Below are 18232 nucleotides of genomic sequence, written 5' to 3'. Positions count from 1 at the left end.
TAAGACTCTCACAGCAGCAACTGACGAACTTCTTGAGTCGAAATCCAGAAAGAAGTTCGAACCTGCAACTCCCCCGATCGATCGGAGGCGACCACGACTACGTCATCTGTCAGTCGGCGCCAATTTGGACAGGAATGAACTCGACGAAGTTCGAAAGAATATTATTCAACGCAGTGTGGCTTGAAAGCGTATTTGATGTCAACTGCATTCGAAGCCTGTAAGACTCGCGTAGGTAAACACTTGGGTTGTGCGCTGTTATGTCCATAGGTTTTGTTTGTTTGTTTGTTTGTTTGCTTGTTTGTTTGTTTGCTTGTTTGTGTGGTTAGGTTCATTTTGCGTTTCTTTGGATGTATTGAATTCCGTGCTCCTTTAAAAAAAAATTATTTGGTATTTTTTTTTTTTTTTTTTGTCTATTTATCATTATTTATCACATTATTTATTTTATTTCTTTTCATTATTAATCTATTTAGTCTATTCATCCATCAATTTGTTTAATTTATTTATCTATTTCATTATCTAATTTTACATGTTTGTGCTTATTTCTTTGTCTATTTATCACACATTCTTTATTTCTTTTCATTATTAATCTATTTAATCTATTTATTTATCCATAATTTTGTTTTATTTTATTTTATTTATCTATATATCTATTTTATCATCTATATTGTTTTTATTTTATCTTATCTTATTTTATTTATTTATTTATTTATTTATTTATTTTTTTTTTTTTTGTGCATCCGAACCCGTCATGAACGGAAAGTTTTCCTGTCGGCTTTCTTTGCAATTGCAATATGTCCATTGCAATTCATTGTTCACTTTCCCCGCCGTTCGGCCAGCCTTGCAGCGCTCCGCGTTCACTCAGGAAATGAACTCGGACCCGACAAAATGAAATTTTTCCTGAAGAGGTCACGTGATAACTCAGTCGTTGACGTCATCATTGACGTCATCACTCCCCTTTCCCCTTCACCCTTTCCCCTTTCCCCCTTTCCCACTTTCCCCTTTCCACTTCCCCCTTTCCACTTCCCCCTTTCCACTTCCCCTTTCCCTTTCCTCTTCCTTCCTTTCCCCTTTTCCCCCCCCCCATTCCCTTCCTCTTCTCCCTTCCCTTCCCCTTTCCCTTTTGCTTTCCCCTCCCCCTCCCTTTCCCCTTTCCCCATTCCCCTCCCCCTCCCTTTCCCCTTTCCCCATTCCCCTTCTCCCTTCCCCCTCCCCTTCTCCCTTCCCCTCCCCCTCCCCTTCTCCCTTCCCCTCCCCCTCCCCTTCTCCCTTCCCCCTCCCCTTCTCCCTTCCCCCTCCCCTTCTCCCTTCCCCTCCCCTTCTCCCTTCCCCCTCCCCTTCTCCCTTCCCCTCCCCTTCTCCCTTCCCCTCCCCCTCTCCCTTCCCCCTCCCCTTCTCCCTTCCCCTCCCCTTCTCCCTTCCCCATCCCCCTTCCCCTTCTCCCTTCCCCATCCCCTTTCCCCTTCTCCCTTCCCCATTCCCTCCCTATTCCTTCCCCCCTATTCCTTCCCCCATTCCCTCCCTATCCCTTCCCCATTCCCTCCCTATTCCTTCCCCTTCTCCTTCCCCTTCCCCCTCCCCTTCTCCCCTCCCCTTCCCCCCTCCCCTCCCATTCTCCCCTCCCATTCTCCTTTCCCCCTCCCCTTTCCCCCTCCCCTCCCATTCTCCTTTCCCCCTCCCCTTTCCCCTTCCTCCTTTCCTTCCCTCTCCCCTTCTCCCTGCCCCCCCTCTTCCCCCCCCGCGTTCCATCACCAGTCGCGACATACGAACGTGTGATAGTGACATCGATAAAATGGCCATAAATGCTCTTGCCCGTTTGTCCATCTGATCTCAAAGGGAACACGCACACACACACACACACACACACACACACACACACGCACGCACGCACGCACGCACAGTCTATGAAAGCCTGTATCATTCAGTCCAGACTCACAGTCTAAATGTCTCCTGTATAAGGAACATAGGATACTAAATCACTGTCGATGTGTCCTGGTGGGGAGGGAGGGAGGGGGTGGGAGCGGGGAGAGGGGGAGGAGAGAAATATGGATATATGATGTCTATCTTTGAATGTATATACGTATGAACACACACAAATACTCAGGGATTCTTTGAAGCCTAACGTAATCTTTTGTTGTTAGTCCGAATAAAATGAGTAAGTTGACTAAGTTTTGTGCAATGGCTTGTACAAGGTTACACAATTTATACAATTGATGTAATCAATATTTGTTTTTGTTTAACTGCATTGAATAATCTGGCGTTAAGGAGAACATATAGTTCTCGTTTCTAAATGTATCGTTCGAGTTCTTATAACTTTGGAATTCCATACACTTTCGTCGATTTTATTTCACTCATAATCTATTATATTTTGTGATTTTCGAATATTTTTGCGGATTGAGGTTACGAACGGTAAAAAAAAAGTGAAAAAGTTCAGAAAAATATAATGAGTAAACGAAACAAAATGATAATAAAATTAAATAAAAATGAAAATAAATAAAACGTGGCTAATCAGAATAAACATTTATTAACGTGTTTATCTATTTCAACTCTCCATCAACCCAAATGGTTGGTCTTTTGTGGATGCAATGATTATGCCATGGCTGCTGTATCAAGTCTGTGAATAACCTCATTTTGTTGTGCAAATATCCTGCAGTGTAATGTACATATTATACATATTTTTTCCAATTCTGTGTTTTTTGTGATTGATAATATTGCTCGAAAAGTAGGCGAAATCTGGTGGTAATGTAACTATATGTATGTATACATGTGCATATTTATGTATGTATGTGTGTATGAATGGGTATATGTTTGTATGAATGTGTGTATGTATGTTTATATGATTTATGTATATATTATACATATTTTTTCCAATTCTGTATTTTTTGTGATTGATAACATTGCTCGAAAAGTAGGCGAAAGCTGGTGGTATGTATATATGTACGTATTTATGTATGCATGTGTGTATGAATGTATGTTTGTATGAATGTATGTTTGTATGAATGTGTGTATGTATGAATGTGTGTATATATGTGTGTGTGTGTATGATTTATTTATGTATTCATGGAAAGATAAAGAGTTAGAAAGTAGACAGTAACCCATAAAAGGCATCAATATGTTTATTTGCTTATTTATTTATTTATTTATTTATTTATTTATTCATTTATATATATATATTTATTTGTTTGATATATGTTTCAAATGTTGTATAATAGATGGGCTTACGCACTGATTTTCCAGTAACCCATAAACGGCATCAATGTGTTTATTTATTTTTTCTATTTATCTATTTATTTATTTATTTATGTATATATTTATTTGTTTGATATATGTTTCAAATGTTGTATAATAGATGGGCTTACGCACTGATTTTCCAGATATTTTATAATTCAGTTATGTAGCGGGTTAGTGGCAGCGTCCCAATCACATGATTGCAAAATCCCTAACCATCAAAAGCAAGCCATAGTTTGCGAACATAATTCTAAAAAAAAAGATAAATAAATAAAAAATAAATAGATAACAAAAAATCACACTGTATGACAAATACACAACCGTTAGTTGCCCACTACAACAGCGCTTCGAACTGTAAAACAGTTATGTTGGTTGCAAACGGTGCCAGCAAACGGTGAATCTTTCTGTTGAAACGGAGTCTCTCTCTGTTTGGTTTCTGCTACGTCCCTCTGGTTTCATAGCTTCTCTCTCACCTCTTCTTCTTCTTCTTCTTTTGATGATGTTTCTTCACTTTTACTTATTCTGTTCTTCCTCAGTATTATTGCCATTGATATCAGCATTAATGTTATCATTCTTTTTTTTTCATTCTGTGTCTGACATACATTAATGTTCAGTTTTATTCATACCTGATATGATCTCACTAGTTCAGAGAAAACAATTTTGAAATATACATAAATTTATACATATATTCATATATATATATATATATATATATATATATATATATATATATATATATGCATGAGAAATCACATGATATCGTGATTCTAAAAATGCAAAAAAAAATCACCAAGAAAAATAATCAAATGATGACCGAACGCTTTCGTCTATTTAGACATCATGTACCCTGAAGATGTCTAAATAGACGAAAGCGCTCGGTCATCATTTCATTATTTTCCTTGGTGTTTTTTCTGCATATATATATATATATATATATATATATATATATATATATATATATAATATAGACACACGTGCACACATACATATATGGAATGGGTATAACACATTCAACTGAACTAGATACTGCAATAAGATTTGCATTCTTGTTTATCAGATAAGTATCCTCATACTAAATGCCTTGATGGTGTAATCAGAACCTTATTGTTCTCACATTTGTGGGTTTGAATCCCGCACTCCTCATCGATTCCCAACAATGACTGTCGATTCCCTGACCACCCCAGAGCTACTCAGCGCCTCCTGCCGTAGACTCCTCAGTTTCTTTCCTGATATTAAAGGCGCATTACCGCTGAATGCTGAAATCTGAAACATCAAATATGCGTTGGATGTTACCTCCCCAGTTGATTTAGCTTCTGAAATGACTTTTACATTAGTGATCATTAAACACATATCATCAAGTTAAAGGCTCGAGCTTTTACGATAAAAAAAATTTGTGTCTCTTGGATTTCGGAAAGGGCTACGCGCAAATAGATTAAATCGCTTAACGGCACATTAAGTGAAAGGATGAGGATCACCTGGTATGGAAGGAATTGAAGTTAGAATTTAGATTTTTTTTTTTTTTTATCATTTCATTTTTTTTTCTTAATTTTTTTTATTTATCTTTTTATTTCGTTGTTTTCTCATTATATTTATATATTTGTTTATTTACTCATTTATTTATTAATTAATTATTTCTAGTGTTATTATCGTAGCCTGAAGGTTGTGAAGGAGGTAATTAATGATCCTTGATCATCCAATGTGTTTTAATCGTGTATGAAGTATATGTATGCCTTGATTTGGCCACCCCCCTTATAAAGGGGAGATATTTTTTGTGTTGGACTCGTGATCGACACCTTTTTACCTCCCGGAAGAGAGCTCAGAGCTTATATATGACCGATCAATGGGTAATGCTGTGTGTGTATGTATTCACTTGTATTCACTTGGTCTTGGTCTGGATCACGTGTTGGACTCGTGATCGACAGCTATTTCCCTCCTGGAAGAGAGCTCAGAGCTCGTAGGTCCGATCTATGGGTAATGCTATGACCTTTCACACACACACACACACCCAACTCCCCGCCCACGAGAGTCAGAGTAACGACCCGAAGCGCAGCGGTACCGAAATAATTTCGGCCCTGGGCAGGATTCGAACCAAGAACTACGGGCCACTATGGTGATAGTTCAGCGCTCTACCAACTGCGCCACCGAGAGTGTGTGTGTGTGTGTGTGTGTGTGTGTGTGTGTGTGTGTGTGTGTGTGTGTGTGTGTGTGTGTGTGTGTGTGTGTGTGTGTGAATAAAACCACATTTCCTTACCAATATGTGTCCATCCAGTTCTACCTCGAGTAGGAAATTGTAAATTGTTTTTAACCAAAGAAAAAAAATGTACAACATAAACCTTAAGCTTTACACTTTCACCCACAGAAATCATATGTTTCCACTTGAATAAAATCGCCTGACGACATCCAGAGAAATCCTTAAATGATCTAAAAAAAAAAAAAAAAAATACCCAATGCTCCAAAAGGGTTGTTGGTTGATAATTATATTTGAATAATTGATCTATTAGGAGAAAAGACGACTACAAGAGTAAACAAACTATGTGTGTGGTTTAATTACGTATCCATTACCCATTATGGAAGTATAGGAAGCCACGGCCAAAGTCAACAAAGGGGTTTTATTCGTTAATATTCAGCTCATTGCGAATCATTACAGTTTAATAAACCAGGGGAAAAATGAAAATATTATTCTTAATTGGCTGTATTATGTATTTATTTCATATTATCGCAACATTGCGAACTATGATAAATGTAAGCAAAAATATCTATACCAAATAAATGCGATATATGTTTCCTGTTATCGCAATATAGCGAACCAAGATAAAAGTAATATATATATATATATATATATATAATGCGTTTTTTAAATCTTTATTTCGTACTATCACTGCAATATATTTATTATTATCGCAATGTAGCGAACCAATACAACAATAAAACAATAGGATTTATTTGCGTTGTATGCGGTATTCATTTCGTCGAATCGCAACTTAGCGAACCAAGATACATGTAAACAATAATATTTATTAATATTGTTTGCTATATTCATTTCGTATTATCGCAATGTAGCGAACGAAGATACATGTAAACAGTAAGATTTATTATTTTGTTTGCGATATTCATTTCATATTATCGCAATGTAGCGAACGAATGTAAATGTCAAAAATAAGATTTATCCGTGTTATTTGCGATCTTTATTTCGTATTATCGCAACAGAGCGGCATTATCGCAATGTAGCGAACGAAGATACATGTAAACAGTAAGTTTTATTATTTTTGTTTGCGATATTCATTTCATATTATCGCAATGCAGCGAACGAAGATAAATGTCAAAAATAAAATTTATCCGTGTTTGCGATCTTTATTCCGTATTATCGCAACAGAGCGGTATAACTTCGGACGCCAGCATAATCTTCATCACGTTGTTTCAGCCACAAATTTTCCGCTCTGCCTTTTGTTTTGAAACAGAAAAAGGATATGGTGAAATATATCAACAGATAAAACTACGCTCAGAGGTCATATTGGGCATGTTTGAAAGTGTTGTTAAATAACACTATTGCTCTTTCTGTTGTTGTTGTTGTTGTTGTTGTAGTTTGCAAGTGTAGATACGACAATACAATACGAGATCCAGCGAGTTGGGAGGAGGAGGAGGAGGAGGAAGAAGAGGAGGAGGAGGAGGAAGAGGAGGAGGAAGAAGAGGAGGATGGTGGAATGTGGAAGAGGAAAAAGGTGGAAAGAGGGTGGAAAAGGAGAATGGAGAAAGAAGGTGGATGGAAAATAGAAGAGGATAGAGGAGGGTGCACGGGGGTGGAGGGAGGTGGGAGGAGAGTGGGAGGAGGGAGGAGGAGGAGTCCGTGGGATGCAGTGTTGCTGGCCTTGTAATAAATGTTAGCGGCGAAAAATTTATAGGATTGGAAGACACACACCCACTCACGTACATACACACACACAAACATCAACACATAACACACACGCACATACATGTACGAGCGATCACACATACGCGCGCGCGCACACACATGTACACAACACACACACACACACACACACACACACACACACACACACGTACACACACACACACACTCATACACACACACACACTCATACATACATACATACATACATATATATATACATACATACATATATACATACATACATATATACACACAAATATCAACACATGACACGCATATACACGTACACACACACGAGGGCATACACGTACACATACAAAGAGAGTGTTTGTGTGTGTGTGTGTGTGTGTGTGTGTGTGTGTGTGTGTGTGTTTGTGTGTGTGTGTGTTTGTGCGTGTGCGGTGTGTGTGTGTGTTTGTCTGTCTTTGTGTTTGTGTGTTTGTGCGTGTGCGGTGTGTGTGTGTGTGTGTACGTGTGTGTGTGTGTACGTGTGTGTGTGTGTGTGTCTCTGTGTGTGTATTTATGTCTGTGTGTGTGTGTGTGTGTGTGTGTGTGTGTTTGTCTGTGTGTGTGTGTGTGTGTATGTGTGTGTGTGTCATCCAGGACGCACGTATCTTCTCCCAAAGAACTGAGACAGCTTGGGCAAGTGGCAGTCACCAACGGACCTTCCCCGTGGGTCCTTCGGCCCGAGAGAGGGTGACGAAGGCGAATTAGTCATTTTCAAAATTTCAACAAGATCACAAGAAAGAAGCAAAGCTCTCACTCAAGAAGAAGAAGAAGAAGAAGAAGAAGAGGAAGACGTGGAAGAACAGGAGGAAAAAGAAAAGGTAGAAAAAAGGAAGAAGAGGAGGAAGAAGAGGAGGAAGAAGTGGAGGAAGAAGAGGAGGAAGAAGGAGAGGAAGAAGAGGAAGATGAATAAGAGGAAGAAGAAGTAGAGGAAGATGAAGTGGAAGAAGAAGAAGAGGAAGAAAAGAGGAAGACGTGGAGAAAGTGGAAGAAGAAGAAGAAGAGGAGGAAGAAGAGGAGGAGGAAGAAGGAGAGGAAGAACAAGAGGAAGAAGAATAGGAAATAGAAAAGGAAGTAAAGGAAGTAGAACAACAACAACAACAACAACCAGAACAATAACAACAACGACGACGACGACGACGACGACGACGACGACGACGACAACAACAACAACAACAACAACAACAACAACAACAACAACAACAACAACAACAACAACAACAACAACAACAACAACAACAACAACAACAACAACAACAACAACAACAACAACAACAACAACAACAACAACAACAACATCTTCCGAATTACTTGAAGAATCCTCCTTTCCCTCCCCTTCACCTCTTCCCCTTCATCCCCTTCCTCTTCATCCCCTTCCTCTTCCCCCTTCCCCTTCCCCTCCCATTCCCCCTCCCCCTCCCCCTTCCCCCTCCCCACCTCTTTATCCATTTTCTACAACTTAACATTTCTTAATCCACCTTCATTCGGTGGAACTTTCTATAGACATACACTTTCCTTTATAAGGGAACTGAAGGTAATTTATTTATCAATTTATTCATATGTTTATTTACCTACTTATTCATGGCTACAGATGTTATGGAATTTATTTCACCAGCGTTTCTATCCATGTGGACAATCTTGCATCGGTCTTTGTGTTTTTTATCGACAAAGTAGTAATGTATTATTTACTCCAAAAACAAACAGAAATTTGTCTCGATTAATTATATTCATAACATTATTCCCACTAGCATTTTATGATACTATGGTTTGAATGGCACAGGTAGAGTAATAAATGAATAAAGGAATACATAAATGAATAAAATAGATGAATAAATAGGTAGATAAGTGAATGAATAATTAATGAAAATGAAAATGTCTCACCCCATCAGATGTTATGAAAAGTGTTGCCTTACAAGGAACCAACCACGGCGCTAAGTCCTTCCCTCTCTCCCCCTCTCACTCCCTATCCTCCCTCTCCCCCTCTTCCCCCTCTCCACCCTATCCCCCTCCCCCCTCTTCCTCCTCTCCCCCTCTCCTCCCTCTCTGCTCCCTTTCCCCCCTAATACCTCTCCTTCCCCCCTCTTCCTCCCTTTCCTCTTCTCCCTTCCCTCCCCCCTCCTCCCCCTGCCTCCTCTCCTCCCCCGCTCCCTCCCCTCCCTTCCTCCCCTCCTCCCCTCCACCCCTCCTCCACTCCACCCCTTCTCCCCTCCTCCCACTCCTCTCACACCTCTCTCTTTTTCCCCTTGCCCACCTCTCCCTAGTGTAGGCCTTAGGGTCTCTTGCAGTCTCCTTCATTCGTATGTTCTTATGTTCCCTTCCTACCCCTCTTCCTTCTCATCTCCCCTTCACTTCTCCCCATCTCCCCCTCCATCATATTTCCCTCTCCCCCTTTCTCCCTTCCCTCCTTTCTCCCTTCCCTCCTCCCTCTTTCTCCTCTCCCACTCTCCCTTCTCCCCACCTTCCCCTCCCTTCTCCCCATCTCTACCTCCCTTCTCCCCATCTCCCCCTCCCTTCTCCCCTTCCTCCTCTCTTCCTCCATCATCCCCCCCGCCCTCTTTTCCATCAGTCCCCGGGGTTCGAGTCCCTAGCTGTGGTCACTGTCACATCCTACTGACGTCCTCAGTTGATCGAAAAGGGGTTCATCACGAATCAATAACTGGTTGCAATTTTTTTTAATCGTATTGGTTATATGCACTGTAAATGTACAATCACAGGTTAGTGTCACACCAAGATCATTAACATTTTCTTTTGTTTCAATATGCCGTGTATACTCGTGTAAAGCTGGCGTTAAGTTTGGAGTTGTACGTGATATGAGAGGTCCTCTTGTAACTGTCCAGATTCCAAGTCAGTTGACATTGTCCTAAGAACACGAGTATCGTCGGCAGAAGAAACCACATCTAAATGATTTACTTGTTCATTGATGTCTGTTATGTGAATTAGAATAAGTAGAGGGCCGAGCGCTGAGCCTTGTGGTACTCCACTGATGACGAGGTAAGGGTCTGATACCACGCCGCCAGCTGCCACTTGTTGTTCATGGTCAGAAAGGTAATTGTGTAGCTAAACCCCTACTCTTCCCAATATCCCCCATTACTCGTACTTTATGGAGAAAGATTCCGTGGTCTAATTTGTCATATGCTTCGGAAAAGTCGAGGTAAATAGCATCCTTATTTTTGTCGTCTTCTAAAGCTGAGGGTATTTTTTCGTGGTGGGCCAACGGTTGAGCGAGGCAGGAAACCGTATTAATCTTTGTTCGGTTTGTCGTTGCCTTCGAAGTATTTTCTTGAAGATTTTGATTATATGGGGCGTTAACGCAGCTGACCTGTAACTTTGTGCCTCGGCTTTCTAGTCTCCTTTAAAAACTGCTGTAATTTTGGGGGAATTTTGTAGAATATTTGTAGTGGAGGACTAAGCTGTCTAACACAGTTATCATGAGGATTGCGGGGAACTGGTGAGGTCCGGTTGCTTAATTGCTGCCAATTTCTTATTACATTTTGGTTGGCTGTCGGGGTAAGGTCGATATCGCTTGCAGTGGAAAAGTCGTCCTGGTAGAAGAATTCTTTAGGCTAATGGATAATTTTGTCCTATTAAGGGGTGATATATATATATATATATATATATATATATATATATATATATATATATATATATATATATATATATATACATGTTGACTATATTATGACAAATAAGATTGAAGGTGAAAGAAGTTGACGAGGAGAAATGGATGAATTTTACGCCTTAACGTTTCGACCCGCAGGGTTTTGATCTTGTGTTGTTAGCTTTGTGATCAAGACCCTGCGGGTCGAAACGTTAAGGCGTAAAATTCATCCATTTCTCCTCGTCAACTTCTTTCACCTTCAATCTTATATATATATATATATATATATATATATATATATATATATATATATTGTGATTTTAGGACAATTACTATCTCCTCGGGTTCTCTAGCAATGTGAGCTTGTGAGTCTGAACGGTTTAATATCTGTTTTCACCTTTGACTTTGAGGCAGCGTATTAATAAAAGTACTTAGTGTTATTTCTAATGCGTGGAATGGCTTGGTTTTCATTCACTTCTAATTCTGTTTCCGCTGACCTTTTGAGACTTTCATTAATCTTGGATACTCTATTTCCATTTTGGCGTTTGGTTGAAATATTGGAAATGTTTTTTCGGTTTCTTTTCCTAGATCGGTTCCTTTATGCATTAATATCTTGCGATCACTTGGTATCTTCCTGTTGGGTGTTCACGTTTTTTATTTACTTATTTATTTATTTTTTCAATATGCAAACGTTTCGAATATAGTTTATCGTATTGGGACTGGAGATTAGAATTCTTCAGTAGTTTTTGCCAGTCCCATTGGTTAAGATCAAATCTCAGAATTTCCCAGCACACTGATAGATTAAAAGAATTTAGTTGGTTGAAACTTAGTGTTATTTCCTGTGTTGTGGTGCTAGTTGTTAATTGTGTACCATAGGCTGTGGTGATGATGTTATCTGACAGGTTCGTTGTATCAACTGAGTAGTCATAGATCATTATATTCTCTCATGACAATGTCGAGGATGTTGTTGTCTCTTGTAGTGATGCTGATATACTGATTCAGGTTGAATTTATTGGCGAGTCGTAGTAATGTCCCAGTTTGTAGAGTCGCTATATATCGTTTCTGATTCCCAATTCAACAGTGGGAAGTTGAAATCTCCTATGAGAATAATGACATTGAGGCTGAGAGATTTTGCAGCATGTTCGTAATTTTCTTTATGAGTTCAAAGAACTTGTTTGATGTGCATTCAGGAGGTATATATACCTATATGTATATATATATATATATATATATATATATATGTATATATATTTATATAATATATATGTATATATATTTAATATATATACATATATATAATATATATATATATATAATATATATATATATATATATATATATATATATATATATATATATATATTTATATATAATATGTATATTATGTCAATATCTCTTATGTACAATACCTAGGCTTCCGTGTACGTATTTGATTCGGAGAGTAAATTTTCAGTGGGTGTCGTTAGGGAGTTTTGTATATATGTCATGACTTTTTTTTTTTTTTTTTGTCTGATCTGTCTGCCCTGAATGGAGCATAATTGTCTATTTTCACTTCAGCATCCTTGACAAGTGTGACACAATTAAGGCGAGTGTGAGGACCCCCTCTTGATGCGCTAAATCAGAGAGCAGTTGTAATTATCATCCGAACCGACGTGGTTCGAGAACCACCCCCCCAACATTAAGTGTAATTATTTTGTGTAGCGAGTCGGTTCCGGGACCGCTTGTTGTTGTTGTCGTCGTCGTCATTGTTGTTGTTGTTGTTGGTGGTGGTGGTGTTTTTGTTGTTGTTGTTGGTGGTGGTGGTGGTGTTTTTGTTGTTGCTGTTGTTGTTGTTGTTGTTGTTGTTGTTGGTTATGATGGAGAGCCTAGATTGGGGAGGGAAAGCTTATAGTGCTTGTAGTGACTGTTGTTGCACTTGTTGCAGTTGGACTTGTTGCACTAAAAGAAAACTACCGTAGGGTCACTTTGTTACAGGGTTGAATTACCTGGTAATTGGACGTCTCACTGATCATGTGAGTAGTCGGGTAGCGGGTGATTACGCTACCAATTGGTTAGGTAAGGTAAGGTAAGGTAAGGTAACGGGGTGTTCCCATAAGGTGCAATTTTTTTTTACTTAATTTAATTTCATTATATTAATTAATTAATTAATTTATTTATTTATTTATTTATTTTTAGTCTAGGATAAGCACTCGTTCCTTCTGTCCGAATCAGGACCAATTAGGGGTGCAAGTAGGTAATTTTTTTTTTTTTTTTTTTTTTTTTTACACAACCATTCAGTGGGTTCGGACCATTTATTTCATGTTGGTTACAGAAATTAGGGTGCAAGTACGGACAGTCTCTCTCTCACACACACACACATACACACACACACACACACACACACACACACACACACGCACACACACACACACACACACACACGTACACACACGGCTTGATGGCGTAGTGTTAACAACCGCTACTCCAGCGGTCCAGGTTCGAATCCCGCCCAGGGCTGAAATGATATCAGTAACGCTGCGCTACAATCCGTTACTACAACTCTCGTAGGGGGGGAGTTGTGTGTGTGTATGTGTGTGTGTTTGTGTGTGTGTGTGTAAGGTCACAGCATTATCCATAGGTCGATCATATATGAGCTCTGAGCTCTCATCCGCGAGGGTAATAGCTGTCATTCACGAGTCCAACACGTGATCCAAGACCATGGTGAATCCTACACACACACACACACACACGCATATATATATATATATAATATATATATATATATATATATATACATGCACACATACATACATACATACATATATACATACATATATACATACATACATACATACATACATACATACATACATACACACTTAATACATGAAGTGCCATATGATGTCAAACCTTTTGATGTATTCTCGCACAAATTTTTAATTCCATCCCTTTACTTTAGCTATGCTATCCCTACTCACTCACTCACTTCTTTAACCCAGTATTATGTACATAGCTCCTGCAATGTTCTGATTAGTTAAATCGCGAAATTTATCAAATCGCGAAATTTATCAGATCGCGAAATTTTATTAAATCGCGAAATTTATCAGATCGCGAAATGTCGGAACACGAAATCAATCAAGTATCAAAATCACAGCGGAACCTATCAAATCACAAAATATTTAAATTCGCGACTTTAATGAGATCATAGAAAAATAATATCATAACATTTACTACTTGGTCGTAAAATAGCGTGTCAATGTCGCGTGCCTTTAATGGGCTAAAAAAAAAAAATCGAAAAAAATAGATAAATGAATATATGATCTATAACTACTCTAATTACCTTGTAATTAATTTTTCATTACTTGCCCAGGGGTGGCAGTCACCGTATGTCTCCATTGTTTATGATCATTTACCGCTGTCACTTGTCACTGTAATGTTGTTGTTGTTGGTGTGGTTTTGATGACAAACCACATCCTGTTTATAGAGAAATATTAACCCTGCCTCGTTGTCAAAATGGTTTTCATCATCATCATCGTCATCGTCGTCGTCGTCGTCGCCATCGTCATCGTCGTCGCCATCGTCGTCGTCGTCATCATCATCGTCATCGTCGTCGCCATCGTCGTCGTCGTCATCATCATCATCATCATCATCATCATCATCATCATCATCATCATCATCATCATCATCATCATCATCATCATCACCACCACCACCACCATCATCACTATCATCATCATCATCATCATTATCATCATTGTAGTCATCATCATCATCATCATCATCATCATCATCATCATCAATCATCATCATCATTATCATCATCATCAGTGAACCTCAGCCATTGTGGAACGTTTCAATCCTCCCCGATCTATCCAGACAAACTTAGGGTCACTTTCCAGCGTCCCCAGCAACATAACACTACATCGGGGGAGTGTGTGTGTGGGGGGGGGGAGGTGTTTCATATGAGAAACATAAACGAAATAAAACAAGTGACGATCGCAATAGGGCAACCCGACGAAGCCTCGTTTACATCTTTTATACTTTCGAAAACAGAAAAATGACAACAAAGGAAACTGGAACGAAGGCTTTTGGAAGCGAGCATCATTCATAGATCTTTAAAAAGCTTTTACCCAGATCCCTCCCGGCTCGCGCAGCAGCACGGGAGGGAGAGGGAGGAAGGGAGGGGTGGGGGTGGATGGGAAAATGCTTAAAAGGTTAAAACGAAGCAGAAAGGGCATTAAATGGTATCAAAATCACGTACGGGTTATACCAGAGGCTGGTAGGGAAGACTGAACGTTTGTTTTGGAATACTCGTACGTTCGCGGAAACGTTCGCGGGAAACGTTTTTGGACGATAAAGCTTGCGGCCAAGGACGGAGCCGCCGACAGATCAGACGGAGAAAGAGGTCGAGCTAAACAAACAAACAAACAAACAAACAAACAAAGATATTCATGTAACTGATTCAAACAGATAAATAGAATGGATGAATAAAATAAACAGAGAACACGTAAACAAAAGGAAATATTTAAATTAGAGTAGATGAATTGATGAATATTAGACAAATAGGATGAATAAATCGGTAAATATATAATTGATTCCTTGTGTCAATCATTAGAAATGAATGTGACACGTTTAGCAGAGATGGGTCCAACAGGATGACCAAATCCGAAAAGGAGAGGAGACTCTCGGAAAAGTAGGAGGAGGAGGAGGAGGAGGAGGTGGAGGTGGAGGAGAAGGTTGGAGGTGGAGAAGGTTGGTAATAGGAACAGAATGCGGATGAGTGGAAGGCTAAAGAGGAGGAGGAGGAGGTGGAGTCGAAGATTGGTGGTAAGATTAGAATGTGATTGAGTGGAATGCTAAAGAGGAGGAGGAGAAGGAGGTAGAGTAGGAGGAGGAGGAATAGGAAGAGGAGGAATAGGAAGAGGGAAAAAGTGGTAATAGGATTAGAATGTAAACGAGTAGGAGATTAAAGAGGATGAGGGTAAAGAGGTGGAGGAGGAGGAGATAAAGGAGGAGGAAGAAGAAGGAAAGAGTGATAATAAGAATAGAATGTAATTGAGTAGGAGATTAAAGAGGAGGAGGAGGAGTAGGAGGAGGAAGAGGCAAAGAGTGGTAATGAGAATAGAATGTTAATGAGAAAGAGATTAAAGAGAAAGAGGAAGAGTAGGAAGAGGCAAAGAGTGGTAATAAGAAAAGAATGTATAGGATGAGGAGATGGAGGAAGAGGAGATAAAGGAAGAGGAGGAGGAGGAGGAAGAGGCAAAGAATGGTATTGAGAATAGTATGTAAATGAGTAGGAGGTTAAAAAGGATGAGCATGAAGAAGTGGAGGAGGAGGAGGAGGAGGAGGAGGAGGGAGAGGAAGAGACAACGTGTGGTAACAAGAATAAAATGTGAATGATGGAGGTCAAAGAGAATGAGGTGGTGGAGGAAGAGGAGGAGGAGGAGGAGGAAGAAGAAGACGAGGCAAGGAGGGGAGAAGAGGAGGAGATAAAAGAGTAGGAGGATTTGGAAGAAGCTGGTCGCACGCCGGGGAGTGGTTAGCCGGTGAGGTCAACGCAAGTATATAAAATGTCAAAAGCATCGCGAGGGTACACATTTCACAATGGAAGTACCATAGGTCGTACGTAATGTTGTTTCTGTCAAAATATGTGTAATTTATTTATGGTAATATTTTACTGTTGTAAATTCATTGTTGCAGATGTAATTCTGATGATGTTCCCTGAGGGCGAAACGTCAAAATATATCACATGGCTACATTAGGTGATTTGATATCTGCCCATCCCCCATAATGCAAGAAGATTAATAAGAAATTTGGGAAACCTTATGAAAAAGTTTAATAACTGTGAGAATGCTGTCGTTTTCAATTCTATATGCATACAAGAGAACCTGTTCCCTTCTCCAATATGTATATATATACATGTACAATGTGTGTATGAATATAAATATATATATATATATATATATATATATACACACACACACATAACAAATATGAACTAACTAAATATTGTAAGCCTCCTGCATTGGATGTAGGTTCATAAAATGCACCAGCCATCCCCAGTTAACGTGATGTAATTGTAAACAAGTGTTAGGACACATTCGATATATACATTTTTTTAATCTGAGCCAGAAAATACGGCCACGCGAGTAATCTCGACTAATAGATATTCTAATGGAGGCTTGTGGGGCTACGGGACGACCTTTCCTCAGGCGCAGATATTTTGTTATATGTTGTACACACGCGCACATAAATGTACGTACACGTGCACATGTACACACGTATTTACGCACACGTGGACATACATGCAAGCACGTACACGTACATAAACGTACATACAGGTACACAAATGTACACAAAAGCACACACACAAACGTACATACACGTACACATATACAAACGTACACAGAAGCACACACACACGTACACACGTGTACACACAAACGTACACGAACGCGCGCGAGCGCACACACATACACATATACACACATACACACACACGTACACACACACACACACACACACACACACACACACACACACACACACACACACACACACACACACACACTAACTTAGTTAATACTACAGTGAAAAAAATCGTCAGTTAATAGAGGAAAATGGAAGTTAGAGAATACATAGATGAACTGATAGACGATTTCAGTTCAAATCGTGGAAGTTTGTAGTTAGTTTTAACTGGATTTATTACCATTATTATAACAATTATTGTTATTATTGTCATTATAATTATCATATTATCATATTTTTATTGCTATATTACTATATTGTCATTGTATAATACTATTATCATATTATATTATCATTGAAAAATTATATAATTTAATTTTATAATCATATCATATCACTATATTATTAGTATTAGTATTAGTAATAGTATTATTATTGTATTATTATTATTATTATTATTTTTTTTTTTTTTTTTTTTTTTTTTTTTTACATTTTTAGGCTCGAATAGGAGAAACTGGGGCTTGGGTTGGTCCATCTGGCCCAGGGTGAGCAGAGGGGAGAGTGGATAATGAATTTAACCTGATATATAATCGAGGAATATTTCGGAAATGAAATGCAAAATGGGAAGTAAAATAGATTGGAAAATATTTCACAGATTGGGCAAAATAAAATTGTAGACTGTTGCCATTTCCACGCAGGCACAGAATGGATGGATGTGGACCTACGGATGGATGGTACATCCACTCTGTTCTACTCCACTCTACTCCACTCTATTCTGTTCCACTTCATTCCTCTCCAGTTCCATTCACTTTCTTTCCGTCTCCATTCCCCTCTGCTGTACTTTCATCCACAAAAATTCCCTACACGCCATTCAACTACACACGCGCGTGCGCACACACACACACACACACACACACACACACACACACACACACACACACACACACATACAAAACACACACAAACACACACATACAAAACACACACAAACACACACATACAAAACACACACACACAAAACACACACACACACACACACACACACA

The sequence above is a fragment of the Oratosquilla oratoria genome, chromosome 40, assembly GCF_046742065.1.
Source record: "Oratosquilla oratoria isolate Oo_2021 chromosome 40, ASM4674206v1, whole genome shotgun sequence".
NCBI classification, from domain to species: domain Eukaryota; kingdom Metazoa; phylum Arthropoda; class Malacostraca; order Stomatopoda; family Squillidae; genus Oratosquilla; species Oratosquilla oratoria.
This window is presented reverse-complemented; position numbering follows the sequence as displayed.